The sequence below is a fragment of the Apodemus sylvaticus genome, chromosome 22 (genome assembly GCF_947179515.1).
Source record: "Apodemus sylvaticus chromosome 22, mApoSyl1.1, whole genome shotgun sequence".
Taxonomy (NCBI): Eukaryota; Metazoa; Chordata; class Mammalia; order Rodentia; family Muridae; genus Apodemus; species Apodemus sylvaticus.
This window is the reverse complement of record NC_067493.1, coordinates 19,933,858-19,942,050: the sequence shown is the minus strand read 5'-3', so window position 1 is coordinate 19,942,050 and position 8,193 is coordinate 19,933,858. Positions and strand designations below refer to the sequence as shown.

The window sequence follows — 8,193 nt, the reverse complement described above, 5'->3', positions numbered from 1 at the left end:
AACAGCCACTAAATCTGTTTTTGATAGTGCTGGGGATTGAACCTGGGGCTTTGTGCATGGTAAGTAAGTGTCCTACCAACGGTGCTATATACCCTGTCAGTTTTACCAATTTCTTCAAGATGTTCTGCAAGTTTCCATATTTTAGTAGTGTGGATAGTTATTCTGGATCTTTTGGCTTACAGTTGAAACCTCCTTATATACTCCTCTTGTGATCCAGGTATCATGACTTTGCAGTCTGTAAACAGGGTTAATGATAGTACCTGACCAATACTCTCTCTTCCTCTTTCCCTCTTTCTCCCTCCTTCCCTCCCTCCCCACCCCCATTCTGTATTATTACCACTCAGACTTTTGTCCTGTGTTTAGGATCAGCAGTGGCCTGTATTTAGTCTCTGCAGGATGGAGAGTTCCTTGAGGGTAAGGGCTGTCAAGGCGACTAGGTGGACCCCACCGTCCAGTGCAAATTACCCCTTAATGGTGATGATCTTTAAGGACAAAACACTATAAAACTATACTCACTCTACTGGTAATAATGGAGCAGTAACAGCAACAAACCTTCAGGTGAAAACCTAAGACCATTATGACCTACAAATTCTCATCTGACCTAAAAAAAAAAAAAGTTTACATTGTATGTCCTTACCAGCTTATTTTCTGCCACTGTAACAGGTTCATTTGGGGGGCAAATTTCTTCATTTTCTCTATTTGAATGTCCTTGAAAATGACAGGGGAAGAACATCAAAGCCCCTTCACAAGGACTTCCTGTGGTGGGTGCACAGGTGTAGCTGTCGTTCTCTGTCATCTGTTCTAGCTTTCTGGGCTTGCTGAGCTGGATGGCGGCACAGGTGAGGCAGATTGGCCCTACCAAGCATTACCTTTACCTAAGGCAGACAGATCTGACATCTTTCCGTTTTTGAAATGGCTGATGGAGGGAAGCTTATTAACTTGTAAAATCAAACACGTTTTACTGAGAAACTGCTCTGTGAATCTGGGATTCACCTGTGAAACACAGACAGGCCCCCTCCTTTCTTGGGACTTGCTCACAGGTTGTGTGGGAGACATTTATCAATGGAAAGATTTCATGGGGGTTCTGGGGAGATGCTCCGTGGATAAACTGCTTGTTGTAAAAGTAGTGTTTGGACTCGCAGAAGTCAGGGCAAGAGGGGCTGGAGAAGTGGTTCAGTAGTTAAGAGCACTGGCTGCTCTTGCATAGGTCTCAGGTTCAATTCCCAGAAACCACACTGAGACTCACAACTAACTGTAACTCTAATTTCAGAGGATCTAATGCCCTCTTTTAACAGTGGGCATTGCACAAAATGCACAGACACACATGTAGACCAAACAGGGATCCACATAAAAATTATTAAAAATAAAAAAGCAGAGAAAGGATGGTGGCCATCTGTAATTCAAGCATTTGGGAGACAGAGACAGGAGATCTCTAGGTAAGCTGGCTAGCTAGACAAACTGGAAAGCTACAGGTTCAGCAAGAGACCCTGTGTTAGTCAATAAAAGTGGAGAGCAATAGACGAAGATACTCTGCCCTCCACAGGCACATGCACACAAGTGCATCTTCACAGACGCTTGTGCCCATGGACAAGTACACCACACATACACACAGGCAAAAAACCAACTGCTTAATGATCCTATCTTATAGGGCCAGAGAGAGAGTCGAGTACTTTCCATGAAAGCATGAGGACTTGAGTTCGAAGCTTAGCCTCCATGTGAAAAGGCTTGCACAGTGGTGTGTGTTTGTAATACCAGTGCCAGGGAAGCAGGGGTAGGAGGGTCTCTAGGTCGTAGTGAGAGACCTATTTCTTTTTTATTACCCCCTCCCCACCACCAAGATAGGGTTTATCTATGTAGTCCTGGCTTAAACTGGCTCTGTAGAACAGGCTGGCCTTGAACTCACAGAGATTCTCCTGCCTCTGCTTCCTGAGTGCTGGGACTAACCAGCAAGAATCAACCACCACTCAGCTGAGAGACCTCTTTCAAAAAACAAGGTAGACAGTGTCTAGAGAGATGGTTCATTGGCTGCTCTTGCAGAGACCCAGGGCTCGATTCCCAGTACCTACATGGTATGGTTTGTAACTTCCGCCAGTTTTCCTAATTTCAGATCCCTTTTGACCATGAGTGCCTGGTGGTGTGTACTGTCATATGGATCACATTTGGTGTACTCTGGCCTGAAGGATAAAGCTCATCCATCCATGCATCCATCCATCCATCCCCAGAAGTCACACATCCCTTGAAAGAACTATGCTGGTTCCCAGCCCCTGTCCAAGTACTTCTAAGACACCCTAAGCTGCCACACCTGCCTGGTGACTGCATCCATAAGTCATCCCTGTCACACCTTCCTGGATGCCCTTCCTCAGAACTCTTACAGCAGCGCAGTCTAAGTAATTCTGTCTCCTGTATTCCTACTGCAGCAGCAGCAGCATGTGATAGCAAAGGCACACACTAGAACACTGGCTCCTTTGGGTCACTCAGAGGATTAAATGGGATGATATGCAAATGATCTTTGGCCTAGTGAACTCAAGGCATGAGCTCAATCAATGTGTGCTGCTTCTGGGTCCAACTCTTCCTCAAGCTGGCTGTGTAGGCTTTAGATACAGGACACCTGAGTCAATTCCCTGGGCACAGTGGGGACATCACCCATAAACATTGACATTATATTCTACAAGGAGACATGTTTCTGATCTACCAGTACCTATCAAAGCAGACACAAAAGACGATGTATCCATATCCCCAGGGTATAACAAAGCAGTGTTAGTACTATTCAAAAACTTGAAGCCTTCTGGTACTTTCTACAGAGTTCACAGTCTATCCCAGAGGCCCTTTCTACCTCTCTGTGTCCATCTGTGCAAAGTCCCCTGGGGAGTGGGAGGAGGTCTTGCAGCTTCCCATGTGCCACATGACCTTCAAGTCTTTTCGTGCACTCTTGCTTTCAAATGGATATGGTAAACTTTTATCTCATGTCCATCAGGCTGCCCAGTCGTTCCCCATGTCCTCAGTTCTTCCAGGAGACCCCTGCATGACTACAAGTCCTACAAGAGACCATCATTTTTCTTCATTCTTTCAGCCCTCATTTAAGCCAGCTTCCTGCAAGATGGCTAAGTCCTTCAGAGATGACTACTATCCACTAAGGACAGGGATCATCAGGGCCAGTGGCGATACCAACTTTGCTAGGTGTGTGTGTGGTCTGTTCTGCTAAACCCCACTGTTCTCTTTTTCACTGCTCCCAGGAAACACACTAGGCCACACCCTAATCTAACTGGCTCGATTGCAGCACAGAGTACTACTATTCTAAGGGCTTATCCCCCTAAACCCCGTTTTCCAGATGGAGAAGTTGAAGTTCTTAAGCCAAGATGAGGTTTTTTTTTTTGTTTTTGTTTTTCAAATCTGTCCAGAATTTGTTTGTAAATATTCTACAAGGAAACCTAGGCTTTTTATCTGGGTCTTTCTAGGCATAACTGAATGCTTGTTTGGAGCTGGTTCACTCTGGATTCTCCTTTATACTCTATAGTCCTACAGACTACAGCCAGTTCTGTAATCTTTTCTTTCCTCTCTGTCCTGTGCCTTAGTTCTTGTGCCAGGGCCAAGCCACCGGTGATCCATTCCAAACCACCACAGTCAACGGCAGGAACCCAGAGAGAACCCACAGGTGGGACCCTAGGATGGGAGCTGGGCGGCAGAATTGGTGGGAAGAACCAATACAATACAACCATGAAAGAGTCAGGGATGTGGGGAGTCTGGCTCAATGACAGACTGGCTAGGAGTGGTGTGTGGGGGGGTGGAGGGTCAAGCAGAGCACGCATCCGCATCCTTTCAATATTCTCCCCACCCCGCACCCCAGGCCTCTTCACATTTTTTTCCCCTTCTGAAAATATTCCTTAAAGAGGTGCTTGCTTTTGGCAGGTCTGACCCAGTCAGAGCAGATCCCAAATGCTAGAAGGAAGCTGTTTTATTTTGGCTAAATATTGGTGGTGGGTAAAGGAACTCACAGGGCTCTCAGAAACTGGCCTTGATGAGCACCTTAGATGGCAGCACAGTCTATATCATCTGAGGCCAGCAGATGCCAAAGGCTCAGGGATGCTGGTCCTACCAGTCTGGTCAGACTTTAGGACTGGGGCCAGGAGCAGCTGGAAGATCTTACTCCTCATGGTATGTGTAGGGGGATGCCGTTGATTTGGAAATGTTCCTTTTGGGACAGTGGTGTAGGGAAAAAAAAGGTATTAAAAAGGGTAAGAAAGGGAGAGACAGAGTAGGGGAAGAGATTTGTGGTAGGTAGATTCTAGGCCCTGACAGCCCTTGGAGTCCCAGTGTAGTCCTATCTCAGAGATTGGGGTGGAAGGGACAGGCTAGGTGCTGGGGACAGAGCTGGTCATCTCACAATCTTCTGTCTTTTGTCTGAGTTAGGAGGTCTGTTGAGGGTACTGGGCTCAAGGAGGTATGTAGTGTGTGTGTGTGTGTGTGTGTGTGTGTGTGAGAGAGAGAGAGAGAGAGAGAGAGAGAGAGAGAGAGAGAGAGAGGAGAGATCACTCATGGGCCCGGGTCTGTGTTGGGCCTCTAGGTTCCTGTATATTTAGGGGTACCTAAATGACCTCACTCTATCTCTCAGATGGTTGGAGAGGGTGTGTCTATGGGGGATGGGATTTAGCATTATCTTTTGGGAAGTCCTGAGTGTTCATTTCTTAAGGAAGATGCAATCTAGACGGCTCAAGATCAGCAACAGGGTATGGTCGGTCCTCTCAGAGGTTGAGGGTCCTCTCAGAAGACTAGAAGTAATTTTTTGTCTTTTTTTGTTTTTTGTTTTTTAGTGGAGCCCTTGAACAGGAGGGGTGCCAAGCGAGCAGGCTGAGCTGATGTCTCTGGATTCAGTTGGGAATCTTTCCATTTAAGAGGCGAGGCATGGGTTTCTGTGGAGTCAGAAGGAAAGAGTATAGGACTCTGATCTTGGTCTCCTTGGAGAGGATGAGGGTGTAGGCCAGACATAGGAAGCCAAGTGAGGGGTTTAGGGGGACGTAAAGGCAAGAGATGTGCAGATGGGAGGGGTCCTGGGACTCCGGTTGTGGACTGGAGGGGGACGCTCATGGTGGTGGGGGGGCAGGTCTGCACACTGGGGGATGGGGAAGCCCTGGACAGGTTCTCAGAGAGGAGTCCTGGGAAAGATGAACAGAGGTCCTGAGCCTGTGGGGGTGTCGCGAAGAGACATGGGGTCCTAGAAGCCCTGGGAGGGATCCTGAGGGGATCGGGAAGGAGGGTGGGCGGAGGCCGGAGTTCTAGGGTCCAGGGCTGGGAATGCCAAGGCTCCTAGCGCAGATTCTGGAGGCCAGGCGACCCTAGGTCACGCTCCTGGCTTGGCTTCCCCGCGGGGCCCCGCAGCACAGACGCCCCCAGGAGAAGAGGCCCGGTTCGGGGCCGCCCTACCTGCGCCGAGAGCGCCGCCATCGCCGCGCCGCGCCTCGCCTCGCTGTCCCTGCGCTGCGTCGTCAGATGCTCCTACCCGCGGTCGCGTCTGCTCGAGGGTCCCGCAAACCCCGCGGCCCGGCCCCTTCCAGTCAGCCACCCCCGGGGACCGTGGCCGTCGCCGGCTCCGCCACTGCCATTTCACCCGCTGACAGGAGCCGCTGCCCCGCCCCCTCCGTCCCCCCGCCCCCCGCCCATCCCAGTCAGCCAATTCACCGCCCCCTTAGGTCCTTGGCTCCGCCCACCAGAGAAGAATGACATGAGATCTGACCAATCCATAGCCACCCCATGAGGCGGACCCTGGCGGAGAGGAGCGAATTGAAATGAGAGAATCTGTGATAGACGTCTAATCTTGCCTATCAAGGTAAGTAGTGATATTGATCGACTACTAATAGTGATGGGCAAGAGGTGTGCCTCTGAAGGAAAGCTGCGGCCTTGACTAAGCTCCTCCCAGAGCTGGGATTTCTACCCAATCAGAAGAGGTTCTGAGACGTCCATTACTATCTCCTCTTCAAACCTCGGCCCTGGTAACTGTTGAGATGGGAGGGGTGTGCTAGGAAAAAGACTGACATCTAAGCAGTCTTGTATTTGACCAATGGAGTCGTGAGCCTGGGAATGAGGTTGGCGTCCTGGGTGGTAGGATTTAAGGCCATGGGCGGAATGAAATGGAGGAGTTAATGAGGAGGCGTGTCTCCGTGCAAGGATAGGCGGGATCGGACAAGGGCCTGGCTCCTGGCTTGGGTTTTAGAAGGAGAGTATCCAGAAAGCTCCTCTTCGGAGTCAGGATCTGTGTGGTGGCCGGGTGGTTAGGTCAGGTCCCAACCCTTGCTGGGTGAGTCTGGCATCAAAACTCCGATTGCATCCTTCACCTGCCCCAACCCTTCTCTCTCCTGGGGCGGGGCGGGGCGGGGCGGGGCGGGGCGGGGCAGGGCGGGGCGGGGGTATAATGCTGCGGAGAGGGTGTCTGGTCTCCTTTAGGTCCAGAGCCACGCACGCGAGAGCTACTTGTAAATGCCTGAAGAATGAATGAATGGGACCATGATTCTTGTGCCGACTCCTCCTCATCCTCCTTTTTCTCCTCCTCCACTTTCTCCTCCCACTTTCTGATTTCATTTTTTATTTTTTGAGAGAGACTCTTGTAGACCAGGATGGCCTTGAAATTTTCTATGTAGCAGAGACTCCCACCTTCACCTCCCACTCACCACCTTAACCGGATTCTAGATTCTTTTTTTTTTTTTTTTTTTCCCGAGACTGGGTTTCTCTGTGTAGCTCTGACTGTCCTGGAACTCACTCTGTAGACCAGGCTGGCCTCGAACTCAGAAATCCGCCTGCCTCTGCCTCCCAGAGTGCTGGGATTACAGGCGTGCGCCACCACCACCCGGCTAGATTCTTTTAATAAGTGAGGTCAGAGAGCATGTATGGCCCATCATTGACAGCTAGCAAGACTTAATAAGTGGATTACTCCAGGATGTGGGTATGGGCCTTGGACAGGGTGGGGCAGGGAAGGATGTGTCATAGAAGGAGAGGTGAGATCATAGGTTCAGCAGGAGATGGCTGAAGTAGTGCAGTGCAGCCTGATTCACACAAGGCTACAAAAAAGTTCAGCATGGTGGCTGAAGATAGGGAAACAGAGGAGTCTATTCAGAATGGGGACTGTCAGGATTTCTAAGGTTGGAGACCTTAACCTTTTGTATAGTCAGGGTTTCTATCTGATAGTAAGAGTAAGAGTTGACATGTGGTTTTAAATTTTTTTTTTATTTCTTTATTTTTGAGATAGGGTCTCACCATAGCTCAAGCTGGCTTCCAACTCGCAGTGCATTTTAGACTGGTGTCAAACTCAGAAATTTCCTACCTCGATTTCCAGAGTGCATGGATGTGTATTGTGGTGCTGATCTCACATTCTTTCCCTCTTTTATCTATATTGCCCCATTAAAATTCTGAAGCTGTTAAGAAAATCTAGACTATTACTAAACACTAAGGTGATTAAAAACCTCCTCATTCCATCCACATTCCTGTATTTCTTTCCCTCATCTAAAAAAAAACAAAACAAAAAACAAAAAACATTTTTCTACCGTCAGTTTGTGTGCTGTGCGCTTTACCATCCTCCTACTGAGGATGTGCAGCTCAGTTGGTAGAGGGCCGACCTAGCACGCACAGAGCCCTGGGTTTGATCCTCAGTACTCTGTCCCCAGTTCAGGGGAGTTGAAGACTGGAAGACAAATTCAAGGTCATCCTCAGCTACACAGGGACTCTCACATCTCAAAAGGGGAGGGGCACCTGAACAGTTAGGTCAGGAGTTAAGATTGATAATTGCTCTGACAGAGGACCTGAGTTCACTTCCTAGCACCTACATCTGATGGCTTACAGCCACCTGTAACTCTAGCTCTAGGCTACCTTATGCCTCTTCTAGTCTCTTAGTGCAGTGAAATTATTTTGAAAAAAATTTAAAATTTCCCTATCTATCTATCTATCTATCTATCTATCTATCTATCTATCTACTTCTGTTTTTCTGGATCTCAGTATGTAGCCCTAGCTATCCTGAAACTTGTTCTATATACCAGGCTGGCCTTGAACTCACAGGGATCTGAGTACCTCTGCCTCCCAGTGCTGGGACTAAACGCATGCACTATTGCTACCCAGGTTTACTTTTTAAAAAATTAGTTCAATTTGTGTTTATGTCACCCAAAGAGGCAGAAAGAAATAATTGGATCCTCTGCAGTTGGCAAGCTGCTGTGA

General features: G+C 48.7%; 1 protein-coding gene across 5 annotated transcripts in view; it reads right to left on the bottom strand.

The window, feature by feature from the left end:
- Evi5l (ecotropic viral integration site 5 like) overlaps positions 1-5,619 on the bottom strand; it is a 42,182-nt gene extending 36,563 nt beyond the window's left edge. For all 5 annotated transcript variants that reach the window (XM_052168251.1, XM_052168250.1, XM_052168252.1 and 2 more), the window contains exon 1: positions 5,419-5,619. The gene's annotated coding sequence lies outside the window, so the exon portion shown is untranslated. The remainder of the gene's footprint in view (positions 1-5,418) is intronic.
- Positions 5,620-8,193: the final 2,574 nt, after the last annotated feature.